The 20,886-nt window shown below is 44.9% G+C and overlaps 1 protein-coding gene across 6 annotated transcripts in view; it reads left to right on the top strand.

Annotated features, from left to right (window-relative positions):
* The first annotated feature begins 350 nt into the window (after window positions 1-350).
* The window catches only part of ANKRD11 (ankyrin repeat domain 11), a 178,400-nt gene continuing 157,864 nt past the window's right edge, over window positions 351-20,886 (top strand). For 4 of the 6 annotated variants that reach the window (XM_075995894.1, XM_012737258.3, XM_012737256.3 and 1 more), the window contains exon 1: window positions 352-729. The gene's annotated coding sequence lies outside the window, so the exon portion shown is untranslated. Of the gene's footprint in view, window positions 730-20,886 lie in introns of all 6 variants that reach the window. The other 2 variants (XM_075995893.1, XM_012737261.3) reach the window with 1 other exon arrangement.

The following is a 20,886-nucleotide window of genomic DNA, read 5'->3' as shown; positions in this document are numbered from 1 at the left end:
ACATCTTGTCTTCCTGCTCCCGGAATACCCAATCTGGTTTCTAGAGCTTGTTCCTGTTCGCTTCCGGCACTTGGGAAGACCAATCCTTAACTCTAAACGCAAAATTCCCACCCCTTTAGCGACACAGGTAGCCAATCCGGTTGCTCGCTACATCATCCCTTCGTTCCGTCACCCTTACGCACGATGTCGACCAATCGTTGTCCGGACGTCCTTCTGGTCCCGCCTCAGGTCTGTCACAGAAACTGTCAATCCTCCTCCCGCCCCTTCACCCCCTTAGCGCACTTCCTCCCGACGCCCTGACGTGCGTAGCCCCTGTTGCCCGGCCGGGGCGGGCCAATGGCGGTGGCGGATACGGCGGGCCAATGGGCGGGAGTGTCTCATGCGGCCGGCGCCCGCCGCAGCCGCCGCTGGGTCCTGGAGCCAGAGGCCGCCCCGAGACGGCGCGCGATGGACCGAGGGCCCCAGCCGGGGAGGCGCCGCCGCCTAGCCCGCGGCCAGACGCCCCCGCAGTAGCGCCCGCACCGGGAGCCGCGTCGTCCGCCGAGCACTGGGCGCGCCCTAGGGGCGGGCTCGTCTCCCGCCCGGCCTCCGCAGCTCGGCCGGCCGGAGCCCGCGCCGCCGCCTTCCCGCTCGGGCCGCGCGGCCCGGGAGACGCAGCCGCGGGCTGCATGGGCAGCGCCTGCGCCCCGCCGCTGAGCCGCCGCGGAGCCGCGCCGCCCTCGGAGCCGGGTGAGAGGCGCCACCGACCGGGACGGGGGCGGGCGCGGGCGTTCGCTCGGCCTTGCGGCCTGCAGGCCTCTCCCGCCGGCAGAGTAGCGCCGCGGGCCTCGGGGAGGGCCTGGGAGGCTGGGAGCCGTGAGGGGCCGACCGTGGGCTCCGGGGCCGGCTTGGGGGCCGTGAGGCGCTGGCCTGGGGGCCGTGAGGGGCCGACCGTGGGCTCCGGGGCCGGCCTGGGGGCCGACCGTGGACTCCGGGGCGGGCCTGGGAGGCTGGGAGCCGTGAGGGGCCGACCGTGGGCTCCGGGGCGGGCTTGGGGACCGTGAGGGGCCGGCCGTGGACTCCGGGGCGGGCCTTGGGGCCGTGAGGGGCAGACCGTGGGCTCCGGGGCCGGCCTGGGGGCCGACCGTGGACTCCGCGGCGGACCTGAGGGCCGTGAGGGGCCGACCGTGGGTTCCGGGGCGGGCCCGGGGGCCGTGAGGGGCCGACCGTGGGCTCGGGGGCCGACTTGGGGGCCGTGAGGGGCCGACCGTGGGTTCCGGGGCCGACTTGGGGGCCGTGAGGGGCCGACCGTGGGCTCCGGGGCCGATTTGGGGGCCGTGAGGGGCTGGCCGTGGGCTTCGGGGCCGGCCTGGGGGCCGTGAGGAGCCGACCACGGGCTCCGGGGCCGACTTGGGGGCCGTGAGGGGCCGACCGTAGGCTTCGAGGCCGGCCTGGGGTCGGTGAGGTGCTGACCACGGGCTCCGGGGCGGGCCTGGGGGGCCGTGAGGGGCCGACCGTGGGCTCTGGGGCCGACTTGGGGGCCATGAGGGGCCGACCGTGGGCGCGGGGGTGCTGGGGAGTGGGAGCGCCGACCTCTGACCCGCGGGAGGGGCGCCTTCGGCGTCTTCTCGTAGTCGTTATTCTCAGCGTCACTATTATTATCGCTGTTTTGAAATGGGAGCCGGCGGCGCTCGGGCTCTGAGCCGGAGGGGGCGGGCGAACTGGGACGGGGGCGTCGGGGCTGCAGGAGGCGCGCGTAGGCTGGCGGAGGGGCAGGAATGCGGGGCAGCGGCGTGGGGGGGTGCCACGGGGGAGGGAGGGTGGGAGGAAAGCGGCGGCGGTGGCGGCTGCAACAGCAGCCCTTGGCCTCAAGGAACAATGTGAGACGTTGCCTGAAATGTTAATTTCCGTTCCTCATTTCATCATCCCCTGGCAGGGCGGTAGCTGTGTGTGTGTGTGTGTGTGTCTGTGTGTGTGTGTGTGTGTGTGAGAGAGAGAGAGAGAGAGAGAGTGTGTGTGTGTGTGTGTGTGTGAGAGAGAGAGAGAGAGAGAGTGTGTGTGTGTGTGTGTCTGTGGAGGGTTGGCCCTGCCACATGTATTCAGTCCCCTCTGAAAGAGGGATTGTGCTCTTAAATCTTGTATCTGTGTTGTGTTTTAGGCAGAAGTCTTGATTTTTCTTGAGGCCTGCACTTTTCCTGGTACCTCATTGAGATTTGCTGCTTCTGTTGTGTTTTTGGAAAGCTAGTCTTGTATACCAGCTTCCAGGGAGTTTTGGAAGAGGCTTTTGGAAGATTAAGCCAGTCTAAGAGGGGCCTGTGCTTTGAAAATTATTTTCCTCATAACAGTCAAGATGTACCATGCTTGGTTTCATGGTTTCTGCAGGTTATGAGAAGTTTTGTATTCATTTGCAAGAATAGGGTTGTTTTGCACTTTTTTGGATTGAAAAATCAGATTTCAGGCTTTGTTCTGTGGTGTTTTTCTGCAGTGATTTGAGCAGTATCCTTAAGTCTTTTTCAGCTAAGAAGTAGAAGTGTGCACAGTTGTTGAGCTGCAAAACTTAGAATCTTTTGGTCTTTTTTGGGGGGGGAAGATGAGACTTATTCAGCGAAACATGTAAGATGATATTGCTTGTGGAAAAAGTGCCGTTGAAACAGTTACTATTTTTGGTTTGTGCAAACCCAGTCAATGGCATAACTTGGATAGTTCAAAATCAGAGACCCTGAGACTTTATTTGGTGCCTCTGGGACCTTGATTTCTCTTACTAAATGTTGGCTGCCCTGGAAGACCTAGAGTTCTGTTTGTGTCTTTTGAGAATGATTGCACAAGAACTCTGATGTTACTTTGCAACTGTAGTTAAACAAACAAAAAAAGGAATATCTTAGACTTTGTGACCCTTGCATTGGATTTCCATATAGTTGGTGTTTCCTCCCCCACTCTCCCATTCAGCTGTTGTTCTCTTTCTGTAGTTTCACGCTTAAGAGCAGGATCTCATCTGATAGGCTGGCTGACCGGAATGGAATGGGATGGGAGTGAACAAAGACCAAGTTGCTATGACATTTTCTCTGTTCTGTGTGCGTGCCTCTTGAGTCCCTTGAAGAGCTGTGCAAAAGATATTCCTAAATTTGACCCAAACTTGAAACTTTCAGAAGCCTTTTTTTCCTTCTGTTTTATTTTTATTGTGGTAAAATATACATAACAGAATTTAGAAGTTAGTTTTTAAAGGTGTCATCTAGTCTTGAATTCCTCTTTTGCAGTTCTGACTTGTGTAGCCCTCTAACTTGCATTGCCACTATCAGATGCTTTTCTCTGGACTAGCCTGTTAATCACACAGCACCAGCAGTGCCTTTCATCTCACTCAGCCAGATGGGCTGCTGATGACTAGTGGCTGTCATGTTAGCTATAATTACAATGTTGATACAGTGACAAGTAGAACTTTCTACAAATAGAGTTAAAGAAACTATGCCGTTTGTATTTGAGAATATTTTTTCAAGAAGCTTTGTGTGCCTTGGATTTTTAAGTAGGTTTGACATAGTAAGGTTATGTTTCATCACATATAAGAGGCAAGTTATTTTGCATATGGGCAGTGAGCCCATCATCAATTAAATAACATAATTAGAGAGTATCAGTAAATGCTGGTTCAGAGAATTATCTGCATTTGTTGCCAAAATAAGTGTTTTGATCTGCCCATTACCATGTGTAAGTTCCTTCATCCCTCAAATGGTAAGTGTGATGGACTAGCTGCTCTTAATAGCAAGATAGTTGCTAGTTAATAGGTGAAAATGATGCTGACCTGGGGTCGTCAGTGTATTACTGCTGGTAGTCAGTGCCCTGTGGGGATTCAGTGTGGCCTGTTGGATAAACTTTGTACAAAAATTGAATGAATTCAGATAACTAGAAATTATTGTCTTGAAATGTTTTCAGTATGTGTTCTCTTAATTTGAATTTCAAATGGAATGTCTGTGCAATTCAACTTTTTCAGTTTTTATCTTAAAGCTGTGTGAAAGAGGATGTCAATCCTCAGCTCCTGGAACTCAGGCAGGAAGAAAAGTGGTATAGAAAGCCTTTTTGGCTTAGGAAATGATCTACTTTCATGACTGCTTTGTTAATTCTGGTAGATGTTTCTATTATTAAGTGGTTTTTGTTTGTTTGATGGACCTTATTCATGGTATCTCTTAAGCTAGAGTCAGACTCAGCTGTGTACTTAATAGTGTTTTATGTACTTACATGGTAGACTACAAATGTTATTTTCATAACAGCATCCCAAATGATAATCGTGGCCTAACTGTGATCACATGATCCCCGCCTCCAGTCAGACCCTTGGTCACTCTGGTCACATTGGCCTTTCCTTTCCCAGATTGGGCATGGCCTTGACATGTACTGATCCCTCTCTCTGGACCAGGGTCTTCAGTGTATCCATCCTTGAGTACTCGGCATGCTTGCATCCATCCCATGCAGATCCCTCCACCCCAACTCCAGTGTAACTCCTACTTAGCCTTTGGATCTTAGTTAAATATCACTTCCTTTTAAAAATTACTATTATTTTATTTTTATTTTTTTACTATTAATTATATAGATACATAATAGCTGTATATTAGCAAGTCTTCTTAATCATTACTTGCAAGGAAAATGTCCTGCCCTCCTCTCACCTTGTTATGGCCACGTAGGACTTAACACAAAGTTTCTCAAATATGTAATGATTGGTTTAATGTCTCCCCTCCCCAAGGACAGTAATAAAGATAGGGATGATCTTCTTGGTCACTCTGTGTCTAGCCTAGGGTGTCACACTGTAGCCATAGAAGTGGCTTGAGAAGTATTTTTTGAGTTGCTTACAGCCTGTATGTGGAAGTGTCTGAGTAATTTTGAAAGGAGAAAGTTAGGATCATGAACTTATATTTATTTGATAAAAAATTCTGCTTTGTGCATTTTAGTTATTTTCCCATTTGTTTGCTTTCATTACAAGTTTGCTTTTACAGTTTAGACAAAGGTGGGGGGCTTTCAAAATTGGGTGGGAACAAGCGATAAAATAATTAAAGGGAAAGTTGTCCTTGTAGGAAGAAAATGCTTCCTGTGAAAGCAATTTTAGTAGTCTGCTGCTTTTAGGCCAAAGTAGAAGGCTGGAAGCAGTTTTTCTCAGATTTCTGCATCCTTTTCATAGGTTTCAGTTGTAAAGGCTTGTTTGGAATCCAAGTCTATGCTGAGTGTAGTTTGTTGCTGCTGCTGCTTATGGTAATTAAGTTTCATCTGTAACTTTGAGCACCTCTGGCCGAATGTAACATGAACAGGTGGTTTAATATCATAGTGATTTAATGAAAAAATAATTTATTTGGAGGGAAATACATCAAAATGGAGTTGTTTTTCCACTTAGGTTTATGTTTTCCAAATTTTTTTAAAAAATGAAACTATTATGTAATTGGTAAAAGATTGCTTTTGAAAAGACTGATTTTCAGTATATTTGGGAGATCAAGACTTGTTTTATCTTTTTGGGTGACAGTAAGAGGCAAGGGTATTTGGTGGAGGGGAATTGGTTGGTGTGGTTAGAAACATTTAGACAGTATCCTCCATCTAAGAAATCCCACAGCTCTAAAGCTGGTTCTGTGAATAAAGAGTTAAAGTGTAGGCCCTTCGTGTGGTGTGTGGTGGCTCACGCCTGTAATCCTAGCTCTCTGGGAGGCCTAGGCGGGTGGATTGCTCAAGGTCAGGAGTTTGAAAACAGCCTGAGCAAGAGTGAGACTCCGTCTCTACTGTAAAAATAGAAAGAAATTAATTGGACAACTAATATATATAGAAAAAATTAGCCAGGCATGGTGGCGCATGCCTGTAGTCCCAGCTACTATGGAGGCTGAGGCAGGAGGATCGCTTGAACCCAGGAGTTGGAGGTTGCTGTGACCTAGGCTGATGCCACGGCACTCTAGCCCAGGCAAGAGTGAGACTGTCTCAAAAAAAAAAAAAAGTTAAAGTGGGTTTTCAGTGTGAAAAGAAAAGAAATATATCCTCTCAATATGGCTGTGGTTTTTCAAGGTCTGGGAAGAACTAAAATCCTGTTGACTGGAAGTCCAGGCTTTTGGGATGCCCACCCCTTTCCTCCTTTCCTCTGGGAGGCCAAGGTTGCAGCGGCTGTGGCTGACTGTGCTGCTCTCTCAGCCCTTGGCATCTGTGCCGTGAATTATTTATTATCCTGAAAATCTGTAGGCACTCCTTTTTTCCACTTGTAAAGCAACCACTGTGCACCTGTTCATTATTTGAAAATGTTGGCTTTTTCTCAGTACAGAACATTTTTGATCACTTTATTATTATTATTTTTGTTTATTTTTAAAATAAAAAATTTCTTCTTAATGCTGCTGTATGATCACTTAAATGAAAAATTTTTCTGTGGAGTTGAAGTAAAATTCACAAAACATTTTCTTCCTCATTACTTGTTTAATTCTATTTTTTTTTTTTTATTCTATTTACATAACCTTAACATTTGTAACTTGCTTAATTCTAAAAAGTGTGACGTTGAGGCTGTTACTTTTTAGCTATGGCTGACATTATATCAATAACTAAAGCAGAAACACTTGTGAGCCACCAGGGAAACTGAGGGCTTCACACATTGGCAGAGCCTTTTCCTACGGTTGAGCTCCATCACAAAACAAAAGGGTGTGATCATTAATTGTAAAGCGCTTTGTAAAAATCACATTTACAAAATAATAAAGTCAGTTTAAACCTTAAAATAATGTGACTTTTAAGAATGGCTGGAATTGGCTGGGCGTGATGGCTCATGCCTGTAATCCTAGCACTCTGGGAGGCCGAGGTGGGCGGATTGCTCGAGGTCAGGAGTTCAAAACCAGCCAGAGCAAGACCCTGTCTCTACTAAAAATAGAAATTAATTGGACAACTAAAAAATATATATACAAAAAATTAGCCGGGCATGGTGGCACATGCCTGTAGTCCCAGCTACTTGGGAGGCTGAGACAGGAGGATCGCCTGAGCCCAGGAGTTTGAGGTTGCTGTGAGCTAGGCTGACACTATGGCACTCACTCTAGCCTGGGCAACAAAGTGAGACTCTGTCTCCAAAAAAAAAAAAAAAAAAAAATAGCTGGAATTGAAATTTAATTTGTAAATGTTTAGTAACTTTGTGATATCAGAGGTTATTTTACATCTAAAGTGTAGCAAATAGACCTCTTTTCTTGTCCACATTAATAGTAAGTATCCCCTCCTCTCCTCTCCCAGTGGCAGTTTTCAGTCTAGAATGCTGATGTCCTGGAATAATGAATACAGTATTTCCAAATGATGGGAAGATTGCATAGTATGCTTGGTTCATAAGGTTTTTTTTTTTTTTTTTTCATTTTTTTTTTATTTCTGCATATTATGGGGGTGTACAGATGGTTCATAAGGTTTTGACCAAAGTTAGAATTATCTTGTATTTCCACTGCATTCATGTCCAGCAAAATAAACAAAAAAGACTTTCATTTAATTCTGGATCATAATATAAACTTGAGATTATTATGGCTATACTGTTTAAACTCATCTAAAATAGAGAGGATGAGAAGCAGGAGGGACCTCATTAGTCTTAAGAAATCAAGCCTTGTTAGTATTCGCCATGTTGCTAAATGTGGTTTTACATCTTGCAAAACAGGAAATGAAAATAAAAAACCAAAAAAACCCCAAAGCAGCACTCTTGAAAGGATTAACTTTTTAAAAAGTATTATTGCTAAGATGTCTGGCTAATTAAAGGATGTGAAGAACACTAAAACAGAAACTTGCCTTTTTAGATGATTATAAAAAAGAAAATCCAACTTTCAGGAGTTTGAGAAATGTGTTGAGAACTTGCAGTGTTATGGTAGTATGCCACAGCCCCATGATTGGTATTGATTTCAAGGAATTTTTAGACTTTGTGAATTTTTTCTTCACTAGAATGGTATGTTTTGCTCTGAATTTATTTAAATTGCCTATGTAGGTATTTTTATTACTTTGAGAATGGTCTACCTGAAATGTGAAGTTCTGCCGTTTAGAGATTAATATATTAAGTATGCTAACACTCAAAAAACATTTTTTATAGAAATTTTTTTCCGTAAAACATTAGAAGGTAATTTTTGAATTGTATCCTTTATCTTTTAGTATAACATTTAGAATAGTAATTTGTGCTTTCACTTTTAGCTCAGGTAATTTTAAGCAGATGTAACTGTAAGGAGATTTACATGTGAAATTTGTTTTCTTTGACAAAGCGGTTAAATCTGATTCTGCTAAACGTGGGTTCTCATCAGATGACTGGCTTTTGAAAGAGACTAAGAAACTCTAATTAAACAAAACATTTAAGTAGAAGCTAATGGCACAATGACATCTTAGAAAGTTGAGCAGAAAATCTGTTTTATGGCTGAACCTATACCTTCTCTTTAACAGCTCTCTTCCAAGTCCCCAGATATGTTGGTTCAGGGGATGAGGTGTGGGGGGCAGGGGTTGCGTGGGGAGAGGTGGTGGGAGATGTGGAAGTTGGAAGGGAAGGAGCACCCAGCACCCAGAGTCGGAGAAGCCCTGTGGCTTTTTGTATTTCTGTGCTATTAGTTTGCTATCGCTGCTGTAACAAATTACCACACATTTAGTGCCTTAACACAACAGATTTATGACCTTGCAGTTGTGTAGATTAGAAGCCTGACTCCCTGGGCTAAAATCTGGTGTGGGCAGGGCTAGTTCCTTCTGGAGGCTCCAGGGCAGGATTTGTTTTCTTATCTTTTCCATCTTCTAGAAGCTACATTCCCGGCTGGCACCCTCTCTTCCATCTTCACAGCCAGCAAGGCCTCATCTGTCTGACTCTCATCTTCTCCCTGTCTGTTGATTAGTAACCTTAATTCCCTTTTCCATGTAACCAAAAATATTCACAGGTTCCAGGGATTAGGACTTGGGCCTGTGGGGACATTCTTCTGCATCCCAGGCTGGGGTCCCACCGAAGTAGACAGGGCTGGAGCAGGTCCTTGTGCGCCTGGCTCCAGTGCTTTGTGTTGTGTAGGCTCTCCAGGATCCGCGTGGCCAGTGTAGGGTGGCATTGTTGGGGACTTATTAAACAAGTCAGAATTACAAGTCCTGGACGAGGTTTTGTTTCAAATAAACCTTTATTTTGGAATAATTTACAAAGTGCAGAAAAGTTGCTGAAGTAGTACACAGAGTTCTATCATATTCTTCATCCACATTCCAGTTCTGTGACATTGGTGAAGTTGCCAAAGCTGAGAAAGTAACATGGTGTATTACTCTTAACTAAACCCCAGGCTTCTTTTGAATTTCACGTGTTTATCCACTAATGTCCTCTTGCTGCTCCAGGATTCTGTCCACGACTGTGTGTTGCATTTGGTCATCACAGCTCCTCTGTCTCCTCTTGTCTGTCAACAGTGTTTTTGTCTTTCCACATCTTTATGATCTTGACAGTTTGAAGAGCACACTCTTTGCTCTTTATGTCTTTGTAACTATTCACATATTTTGGCACCGTTGTACAGCGCTGTATAGCTATATTCTGGCTTAACCTGACTACTTTTCCAAACGTGGCTTGCTCTGTGGTGGGACAACTGCTCTGTCTTTTAAAAACTGGAGTTATGTGTTTTATGTATGGGGCTTCTAAGACTAGACAAACTCAGCTTTTTCTCATGTTGCACTGATTTGTCAACAGATGTTTATTGGTTGCTTGCTGTGTGCAAGGCTGTGCTGCAGGAAATATTAATAGAAAGATGGTGGAGAGGCAGGCCCTGCTCTGAGATGGGGAGAAAGATGCATTTAGTTGACTATACTCACATTAGGTGCTGGTTCCTATGCAAAGAGGTAGATTAGAGGAGAGAAAGAATACTGGCTCGTGAACTGGGAGATTTAATGGAGGAAGTGCTATTTAAGCAGTGTGTTTGAGAAGTGGAATGTAGCTGGGCACAAATCAGAGTAAGGCTATCCCAGACTGCAAGAAGGCTCTGGACAAAGGCTGGGAAGGTGGGATGTAACAAGAGAATGCCAGCATGAAGTCCATTGAAAGGAGATGGTAGCAGATGAAACTAGAAAAATGGACCATGGTTGGATTGTGTAGGGCTTGGAATCACAAAGCCCAGGTTTGGTCTGCTAAGGAGGAGAGATTAACATTTTTGAGGCACAAGGTGATGTGTCAGAGTTTGAAGGTGCTGGATAGGCTGGATGGAAGTCAGGGTAAGTAATGAGTAGACTGGTTTTGCAGTGCTGTGGTGCCGCAGCATGGGACACCCTGCCCTACTATGAGGTGCAGAGAAAGGGTTGGCTTCCACGAATTCAGCTCTGGGTGTGAGAGGTCAGTGCAGGGTCACAGTTTGTCTTCTGGTTTGCACTGTCAGTCCCACCATCCTCTGCTTCTAGTTGAACATCAGGTTCAAGAAGTTATCTTACTAGAAACACTATTAATAGGAAGTAGGAATGTCATTTTTATTTTTTATTTTTTTTTTATTTTTTTTTTTTTTTTTTTTTTTTTTTTTTTATTCTACAAGAAGCTATGGAATGTCATTTTTAAAGGAAAAATGTAAACCATTTAAAGAAGATGAGGGTGTGCAGACATGGTGGTGCACACCTGTAGTCCCAGGTACTCAGGAGGCTGACGGGGGAGGGTCACTGGAGCTCAGGAGTTTTAGGTTGCAGTGAGCTGTGATGACACCACTGCACTCTACCTGGAGTGACAGTGAGACTCTGTCTCAGAAAAAAAAAATGAAGTGGATGATGGGGTTTAAAATTTGTTGTAGGAGTAGTACCTGAATGCATATGAAATGAGTGTCAGGAATACCCATCCCAGAAAAGTGACCAGAGTAGAGTGCGTATAAGAGAACCCAAATGAAGGCATGTCACTGAGGGGTCCCCATGGGCAAGAGACCAGGGTGTTTCCTCCTGAGAGCAGCAGTGTAGGCTGAGAGGATCCTCATGGAGGGATTGAGGAGCTTGTTGAAATGTAGAGGGGTCTTTATTTTTTATTTCTTTATTTTTGAGACAAGGTCTTGCTCTGTAGCTGGGGCTGGAATGCAGTGGCATCATCATGGCTCACTGCAACCTCAAACTCCTGGGCTTAATCCCTCTGCCTTCAGCCTCCCAAGTAGCTGGGACTACAGGCATGTACCACCACACCTGGCTAAGTTTTATTTTTTGGAGAGACAGGGTCTTGCTATCACCCAGGCTGGTCTCGAATTCCTGGGCTCAAGCAATCCTCCCATTCCTCCTCCTCGGTCTTCCAGTGTTAGGAGTACAGGCCTGAGCCACTGCGCCTGGCCTGTCTTTATTTTTTATTGCCATAGAGTTAAGGGTAGAAGTGGTTTTTGGTTATACAGATGAATTGTATAGTGGTGATGTCTGGGTTCATAGTGTACCTGTCACCTGAATAGTGTATACTGCACCTGATAGGTAGTTTTTCTTCCCTCCTCCTGACAACTGAGTCTCCAGTGTCTGTTGTACCACTCTGTGTACCCGTAGCTTAGCTCCCACTTCTATGTGAGAATGAGCAGTATTTGGTTTTCCATTCCTGTGTGACTTCACTTAAGATTATGGCCTCCACTTCCATCTAAGTTGCTTCAAAAGACATTATTTCATTCATTTTATGGTTGAGTAGTACTCCAGGGTGTATATATACCATATTTTCTTCATCTACTCCTTCCTTGGTGGATGGACACTTAATTTGGGGGAGGAGATTTTTAAACTGGACTGTGTGGTCACGTTGTGTAGACTCAAGTTTTTTCTAATATGTTTTTATAAAAACCTTGGTGAAGGTATGTTGGTTGGGTGGAGGGGATGAGGCAAAAAGCTAGGGGAGTGGTTTATGAAGGACAGGACAGAGGAGATGAAGGAGAGTGAACAGGAATGGGGTAGAAGCGTGGGGCAGGGTCTGGGTGTTGTTTATTTTGTGCCTGCTGTATGTCACACTCTCCGCCCTATGGATGTCCGATAGATGTGGATGTCTCTGGTCTCGCATTCTGGAGTGGGAAGTGGGCAGCTCACTTCAGGAGGGGAGGTCATTCTCTAGGCCGACCTGATGGGCAGAGGCCAGGAGGGAGCCTTGAACTGGTGAAACAGACACCTGCTGGTTGTTCATTTCAGCAGACGCTTAGTTTGAACAGCTCTTATGTCCAAGACCAGCGGCCCCAACCTTTTTGGCACCAGGGACCAGTTTCATGGACTGGGGAGGGGGTGGTTTTGCGATAATAAAGGTGCATTACATTTATTGTGCTGTCAAACCTCTCTGCTAATGATAATCTGTATTTGCAGCTGCTCCCCAGTGCTAGCATCACTGCCTCAGCTCCACCTTGGATCATCAGGCATTTCTCATAAGGAGCCACAACCTAGATCCCTCACATGTGCGGTTTGCAGTAGGGTTCAAGCTCCTATGAGAATCTAATGCCACTGCTGATCTGACGGGAGGCAGAGCTTATGGGGGAGCAGCTGTAAATACAGGTGAAGCTTTGCTTGCTGGCCTGCCGCTCATGTCATGCTATGCGGCCTGGTTCCTAACAGGCCACAGCCTCTATTGGCGGCAGGGGTCAGAGACTCAGCAGTCCAAACAGTCTGGTACTTGCCCTCAAGGAGTTTTTGTCAAGACAGTGTAAAGTCTGTAGGCCATGATGGTAGTTTTGGGTCCAGATAGGAAGGGGTTAGAGACTTTTGAGGTTGAAGGCTGTTGATAGAGGCAGCAGAGAACAGAAGAAGGACAGAGAACCTTTTTGCCCAAATACATTGTTACACTTGTCTTGGACTTGTTTTTGTTCTCTGTCTCTGAAAGTTCAATGCACATACCAATAGATAAATATTTGGTTGAAAAGATCAGTCTTAGAAGTTATGATTTTAAAAAAAGGCTTATAATCTGAGAAAGCAGTTATACCTGGCAGGAAGTACTTAATACTTTTTTTTCCTTTTTTTTATTTCAGCATATTATGGGGGTACAAATGTTAAGGTTACGTATATTGCCCATGCCCCCCCTCCCAATACTTAATACTTTATGCAAGAAGAATTGGATATATTAAATCGTGCTAAGCTTATTTATTTATTTTTTGAGACAGAGTCTTGCTTTGTTACCCAGGCTAGAGTGAGCGCCCTTGCATCAGCCTAGCTCACAGCAACCTCAAACTCCTGACCTCGAGCAATCCCGCCCACCTTGCCTCCCAGAGTACTAGGATTACAGGCGTGAGCCACCATGCCTGGCTGAATCGTGCTAAGCTTATTAACTAGTGTAAGAGTGTTTGTGAGTTGCTGCAGGTCAGTGTCACGCAACCTTTATCCTGGGTGTGTGTGTGTGTGCGCGCGTGCGCGCGTGCGGGCGTGCACACGCCCAGAGGCCATACTGACACACCTCATTCGGGTGGCTGCGCTATTTCTATCAGGACCCTAAATCACTTTTAGTTTAACTGTGGATGCGGAACTGAATGGAGAGCAAAAGTGAGTGTTTTAGCCTTACATCACACTGCAGGGGACCCAGGCCAGGTGCACTTGAAGGGTTGGCCTCAGGACAGAAGAGGGGGCTGCAGAGCAAGACGCTGTGTGTAGGAGTGTGTGTAGGGGCACACTAACTTCTTTGTGTTTATTTCTACGTAAACTCTCCACAGATGTACCAAGGCCCATTCTTACCAATAGCTCCCTCACATGAAAACACTGCTTTTCCAGGGGGTTGTTCAGCTTGATGGAGAGAATTTGCTTTTGCATCTTTGCCAGTCCCTGTCCCCTTGATCATTAGACTGCACAGGGCGTACCCTCTGGATGCAGGAGGACTGGGTGGCCTTTACTCTTGTGTGTCATGAATTGATGGCGGTAGGGCTGAGGATGCAGGACTGAGTAGCTCTGGGCATGGTGGTAGGCTGAGCTGTTTGGCCTTTCCTTACTTGACCTCAGGCTGGTTTGTTGTTTCTTTGTTGTCCAGGGATGCTTTTGAGGGCTATGCTTTCAGTGAATCAAGTTAAATAAAAATAATTTAAGATCAGTGGGCTGTTGAAGGCTATTTGGTTTCAAAGCTGGGGCTGAAGTCAGCCCCTCCTGGGCTGTTGGGTTTAAGGTGAAGGGAAACTCTGCCTTCTCTCTCATCCTCAGATTGCTTTTTTTATTGTGTTTACAGCCAAAAGTGTCATGAGATTTTACTGCTCACATGGGGGAGCATTAAATTATAGATGCAAGGATACCAGATATCTGTTAATGTGGTTCCAAGTTTTACCTCATTGTGAAAATGACAGCTCTTCAGGGGGAGGTTAGAAGTTGGTTGTGGGAGTGAAAAGGAAGAGGGGAGATTTGTAGCAAATAGATAATGGCAACATGAGTTGCACTGGGTACCAACTCCAGTGCACACCTCCATCTAAAGTGACTTGTTCGAGGGCCCTCCGTTGAACAGTGAGTTGGAACTGGAACCTGTGTCTTTTCCAGCAGCTTAGGATACTTTCTAAACTTCCCATGTAAATATTTGTTGTTGGTAGCTAAATTTTCTAAACTGTAGCTTTTACTCCTGAAAATGTAATTACGTATATTTCTTTGTCATCTAATAAGATTTAGAGCTGGTAGACAATCGTGCAGGTTAGATTAAGTTCACACAATTCTTTTCCTGAATTAAACTCACAGTTTGACATGGGAGCCTAGCTTGTAGTTCGGAGTAGACCCTCACTCATGTGAACAGTTGGTGCTGTCTGATGTGAACGTTCGTGAATGGGCCCTTCTGGGGTTGCTGAGTGTATCTCGGGAGGAAAGGCCCTTCTTTCCTCTGGCAGGGCCCTTCATCCTGTTGTGAGTTTTCTTGTCCTGTGTCACAGTGTGCTGTTTGTAGGCACAGACGGTAGAGTGTGTTGTGTCTGTGGGTGAGACAGTAGTTTTCCATTTCATCTTCATATGGGCCTGTTTCTCAAATGTTAAGATCTGATTAAGAAATAAAAAATTACTCTGTAGAATGTAAAACCAAAGTTCTTTCCAGATGTGAGCTTGTATTAATGTTTTATTATTAACATTATGTAATCACTTGTGTTTTCTTGCTACTCCTTGTTCATAGAGCTTTCTTTAATAAGGAAGCTCACTAATGAGGTGTGACTCATGCTTAGTCAGTACGAGGAGTGCCATTTAGGGCCAGGTCAGTGGGTTTTCTCAGCACACTTGGGGTGCTCCGATGTCCCCCACCGAAGTTTGTGTGGCTCACTCCTAGTGATTATCACAGAGTTTTCTCCTCTGCTGTTTTCTGAAGTATTACTGTGTCCGTATCTGCCTTTGCTTTTTTTTTGTGTGTGTGTGCTTTTTTTTGTGTGTGTGTGTGCTGGTCAAGTGAAGCAGTGGGAGTGGAGAAGGAACAAGTGAATCTGTAACTGGTTGTGCCTTTGCTTTAAAAAATAGTTTATGCTGGGTGTGGTGGTTCATGCCTCTAATCCCAGCACTTGGGGAGGCTGAGGCAGGAGGATTGCTTGAGGCCAGGAGTTGGAGACCAGCCCTGGCAACATGACAAGACCTTGCTTTTACAAAACAAACAAACTAAAAACACTAGTTGGGTGTGGCATACGCCTATAGTCCCAGCGACTTGGGAAGCTGAGGCAGGAGGATCTCCTGGGCCCAGGAGTTTGAGGCTGCAGTGAGCTATGATTGCACCACTGCACTCCAGCCTGGGTGACAGAATGAGACTCTCTCTCAAAAAAAAAAAAAAAAGAAAAGAAAAAGAAAAAAGTTTAAGAGGTCAAAACTTTTTACATAGAGTTTACAAACTGAATTTATAAAGAAAACAAGAGCTGATTAATCTAGGGAAGTAGTATTTTTTTTCAGGCTGCTTTAAATAGCCCTCAGTTTTCTTAAAAGTCATTCCTGAGTAGTGAGATTTTTTTTTATGTTAAGTCACAGTTGTTTTATACAGGAAGTAAACCTACCTTGTAATTAATGTTATTCTAGTGATGCTATACTTTCCTGAGGTCAGTTATCTGTTACCTTAGACTTCAGGACTGTGATTCCTAAGGGACCTGTTGGGCAGGGGTGATGACTTGCTATTGATGGGACTATACTGCCCCAGGAGCTGGGCCCCTGCTCACACAGTTGTCAAAGGGTGGGGGGTCACCTAAGGCTAGACAGGGAAGAGGCTTCAAGGGCCCAAGTAAGGACAGCTCAGTTCAGACATGTTGAGCCTCCAGATTACCTCATCCTTGAAAAACTTTGGAATACTCAAAAGTTTCATTCTGTTGAGGTGTGGTTGTTTGATGTTAGAGTTTTGGGAATAAGAGGTTTTCATTAAGCCTTGTTTGTGAGAAGTCCTAAAGAGAAGTGTCACGGGAGGAAGCTGCCAGGTGTTTGAGATGATGCAGATAATGTCTGTGCAGAAGAGCTGCACTGACCAGTCAGCAGTTGGAAGGGGAGGGTGTGAGCTGAAGGGCAGCAGGGACGAAAGGGACGAAGTACTCTAGGTTGCTCAGTTGCGTACTTGAGTAGGATGTCTAGGTTGCTTTTTGGGAGCAGTCAGTCCCTGAGACCCATTCTTTTTGGGACATCTTGGGTCAACTCAGGTTGGCTGAGGGAGAGTGTTCAAATATAGTGTGGAGACATCAGGTTGCTTTTTAACAACATACGGCTCTTTCTTTCCTGTTGAGATGTTTGGGATAGGATGTCTTATTAGATGTGAGGGATCGTAAAAGAGAAACCAACTCCAGTCTGGCTTTATTTGTCTTCCCTTTTTCACAGTTGCAGTCAGAGTGCTTGTTAGAGCGATTGGTATGTGCATTCCTAGCTCCCTGACCTTAGCTGTCAAAAGCGAAGCGGGTTGTTGAAGCCACACCAGTGTTCCTCGGGGCTGTGCTAGCTTGGTCTGGGGGCCTGTGCCCACTGCTGCTTCCCAAGGCCAGGTCCAGGCACGCGTGGCCCGTGTTGCTGCGCCCTGGCCCCTTGTGTCCTAACAAAGACTTTAGTTGGGAGCCATTCCTGAAAGTACTAAACACAAAATCAGTTTATTCTGCACTCCCCTAATTAAGCCATTTTTTCCTTTTTTGGATTTCTTTTGAAGCCCTAATAAATTGGAATAGGAAAATACATACCAAGAAACAAGTAGTAGGTCTAATTGTTCATATTTAAAATTTATCATATTTAATATTTCCAAAGTTATTTTTCTGTGACTGATTTTCCCATGAAGCACAATTAATCATATTCAAACATATGCAACCACCAGTGCTCTGAAAACGTGGCGAGGAAAACCAGATGTGCTATGGGGACAGAGGAAAGATGGCCACAGTGCACCAGATGTTCTCAGGGCTCCAGCATGCAGCTGTGTCAGGTGGTAGGTTTATTGAGAAAAAAGGTAATGGCCTGTACAGGATTATTGCAGGTTTTCAATTATTAAGAAAATTTTAAATCATCTAATAATGAAGCACTGTCCATTCAATGAAGAGGCATCTTCAGATGTAGTAGAATAAGCTAGTTAAGAAATGCGTGGTCCTCACCTCAGATACTTAGACATGTCTTCTGGGAATATTTCAGAAAGTTCTTGCATCAGTGTGTTAATTTTGCCTTTTACTTGTTAATTTTCAGCTACACCCCTCTCCAGGCATTCTTTGGTGTAGAGCTGGGGATTGAGACCTTGATGTATATATGCATGAACTTTTTTTTCTTCCTTTTTGTAATGTACAGTCATCCCTTGGTGGATGATTGGTTCCAGCATCCTGCTCCCTCCCCAGAAATCCATAGAAATCCACAGTTGCTCAAGTTCCTTGTATAAAATGGTGTAGTATTTGCATGTGACCTATGCACACCCTCCCATATACTTTAAGTCATCTCTAAATTACTAGTACTACCTAATACAATGCAAATGCTGTGTAAATAGTTGTTATACTGTGTTGTTTAGGGAATAAAGATGAGGGAAAAAAGTCTGTATGTGTCAGTACAGATGCAACCATCCATTTTTTTCCCCAGAATATTTTTGCTCTGTGGTGGTTTGAATTCACAAATGCAGACCTGGATTTATGGAGGGCTGTCCGTTTGTTTGTTTGTTTGTTTGTTTGTTTATTTATTTATTTATTTATTTCAGAGTCTTGCTTTGTTGCTCAGGCTAGAGTGAGTGCCATGGCGTCAGCCTAGCTCACAGCAACCTCAAACTCCTGGGCTCAAGTGATCCTGCTGCCTCAGCCTCCCAAGTAGCTGGTACTACAGGCATGTGCCACCATGCTCGACTGATTTTTTCTATATATATTAGTTGGCCAATTAATTTCTTTCTATTTATAGTTGAGACGGCGTCTCGCTCTTGCTCAGGTTGGTTTCGAACTCCTGACCTTGAGCAATCCGCCTGCCTTGGCCTCCCAGAGTGCTAGGATTACAGGCGTGAGCTACCGCTCCCGGCCTATACTCTTGCTCTTGTGCCTCAGAGAGCCAGGTCCAGAGGATAGTGTGGAGAGCAGTGGTGGTCTGGGGAGGGGAGAGGCTGTATACCCCCGTCTCTGCTTTGCAGGGAGTGCAGTGAACTCTAGGATATGCAGTGAACTCTTCCTAATTAAGAGTTAAAAACACTTTATAATTGTTTAGGTTAGGTGGTTTAGGTCTGGTTTTCTTTTATTGTTAGATCTACTTTTATTATAGAGAATATATAAATAACTTGGATATTAACAAATTTCATCGTTTGGCAGGTGGAGATTACCTAGAATTTTTGCATCAAATAGAAGAAAACAGAAGTTTTTCTACTTAAGGCTCTTGACAATGGTGGCATATAGTATATTGACTCCATGGTAATGAGTAAGGTTTTGTTCTTGTCACACTTTGGCAGTCCTCCCACTTTGGCCTCCCAAAGTGCTGGGATTACTGGTGTGAGCCACCGCACTTGGCTAAAAATAGTGATTTTCTTTGTGGAGGCTGGTGTGGGAAGTCCAAACTCCTGGTCCCTAGCCTTCCAACAGCACCCCTTGATGTCCTGTTATGATCCTAGCATGTAAAAGTATGTGTGTAAATGAAGTTGTTTACATAAACAGTAGATACGTACTATATTATTCCTTTTTTCACTTATTTTTGGGATTCTGTATTAATACATGTGGAGCTGCTTCATCATAGTGTATCATAACTTAGCTCCTGCGTTACTGATGGACATTTACTTGTTCACAGTGTTTTGTGTGACAAAATATATCCTTGTGCACACTTCTGTACACGTATAACTTTATCTGTTGTTGGTTGAGTTCTTAGAACTGCTGTGACAAGGATTGTGGGCATTTGAAATTTTGATTTTTGTCAGATTGCTTTTGGTTGAGATTGTACTGGCTCATACTCACCAACAATGTGTGAGTTTTTGTGATTGATTTGCAACGAGTATTTGTGTCTATTCTGTGTTCTACATGTTTTGAAGTTGTCTTGGGTCAAAAGCAATACAATTCTGACCTTTTAGAGAAGTGACAAACTAGTCAGTGTTTCTGTATAGGTTAAAGGTTTCACATTTTGATGAATTATTGTTTGGTAGGTATTTGAACTTTATAGGGGATTTTCTGTTTCTGTTAGAAAAGACAAAAAACCGGCTGAACAGTTAATGTTATTAAAATCGGTGATGATTTAGTTTATAATTGTGCATAATAGCATTTGCATGGACATTTGATTGTGAAGGCCTTCTGGGACACAGAGCACAAGCACTGTGAGGGTTGTAAGAGGATCCCTATCTTCAGTCACTTTCAAGGCCAATGTGTTGTTTCTCGCCTTTAGTCATCAGTGTGGATTTGTAGAAAGGGGAGGGCATCTCTTGGACAATCTTTTCTCTGAGGTTAAAGTATGTTCCAGAAGCTTAGGTGGATTTGGGAAAGAAATAGGAAATCATGGGAGAGGGTGGTGGGCCTGGTGTTTGGTTAGGGGGCAAGTTGAGGACTGGCTCTGGCCTTTCAGTCCTTACTGGTGGGTGGTCGTGGTGGCAGTGGCAGGGGTATGGTGCTAGGGCCTCTTTCTGAAAGAATCAGTGGACACATGTCAGTTTTTTGTTTTTGTTTTTGAGTCCTAGTCTCACTCTGTCCCCCTGGGTAGAGTGCTGTGGCATCAGCCTAGGTCACAGCAACCGCAAACTCCTGGGCTCAAGCAATCCTCCTGCCTCAGCCTCCTGAGTAGCTGGGACTACAAGAGCTTGACACCACACCTGGCTAATTTTTCTATTTTTAATAGAGCCTAAGATTTCTATTTTTAGTAGAGATAGGGTCTCACTCTTGCTCAGCCTGGTCTCAAACCCTCTGCTTTGGCCTCCCAGAATGGTGGGATTACAGACATGAGCCACTGTGTGGCCCCCATAGTCAGTCATTTTTAAGACCAGGGAGAAAAGTCTTTTTGGGCAAGCCAGTCCCTGCAGCTTAAGGTCTGAGTGTCTGTAACTGCTGGGCTGGAGAGCCCCGCCCGGCTGAGTCAGGAGTGTGTTGTAACCTGCCTACCTACCCAGGTTGGTTAGAGGATGGTGTGGGGGTTGGGTCCGCCTGTTCCAGTCCAGGCACCTCTCCTGGTTTGGCCAGGTTTTGGTTTGTATTTCTTCCTCGTGTTGACATGTAAATTACATAGTTACAAAGCAGTCACTTTACTGTCCTATGAACAATTTAAGAACCTAGTGATAATATGAAATGTTAACATTCTTCCATTTAAGAGTTCTGATTCTGTCTCTTCCGAGGAAGTGTGACCATTCTGATTGTGGTGGGTTGTTAAGGCCTGTGAGAAATAAAAATTAGCTTTAGAGATGTTGAAGGGTAGGGTCTTTGAAATTTGATTCCATTTTTTGGGAATGTGTTGATTTATCTGAAATTGGATTTGTAATTTTTAAAATATTTGAGACAAATATTTTTAAAATATTTGAGGTCTTGTTCTCTTGCCCAGGCTGGAGTGCAGTGGCTCAGTGACAGCTCCCTGCAGCCTCAATTTCTGGGCTCAAGCCATCCTTCTGCTTCAGTCTCCCAAGTAGCTGGGACTACAGGTGTGCACCACCATGCCCAGCTAATGATTTTTGTTTTATTTTTTGTATAGAGGGATCTTGCT

The sequence above is a fragment of the Microcebus murinus genome, chromosome 20 (assembly GCF_040939455.1).
Source record: "Microcebus murinus isolate Inina chromosome 20, M.murinus_Inina_mat1.0, whole genome shotgun sequence".
NCBI lineage: Eukaryota > Metazoa > Chordata > Mammalia > Primates > Cheirogaleidae > Microcebus > Microcebus murinus.
This window is presented reverse-complemented; position numbering and strand designations above follow the sequence as displayed.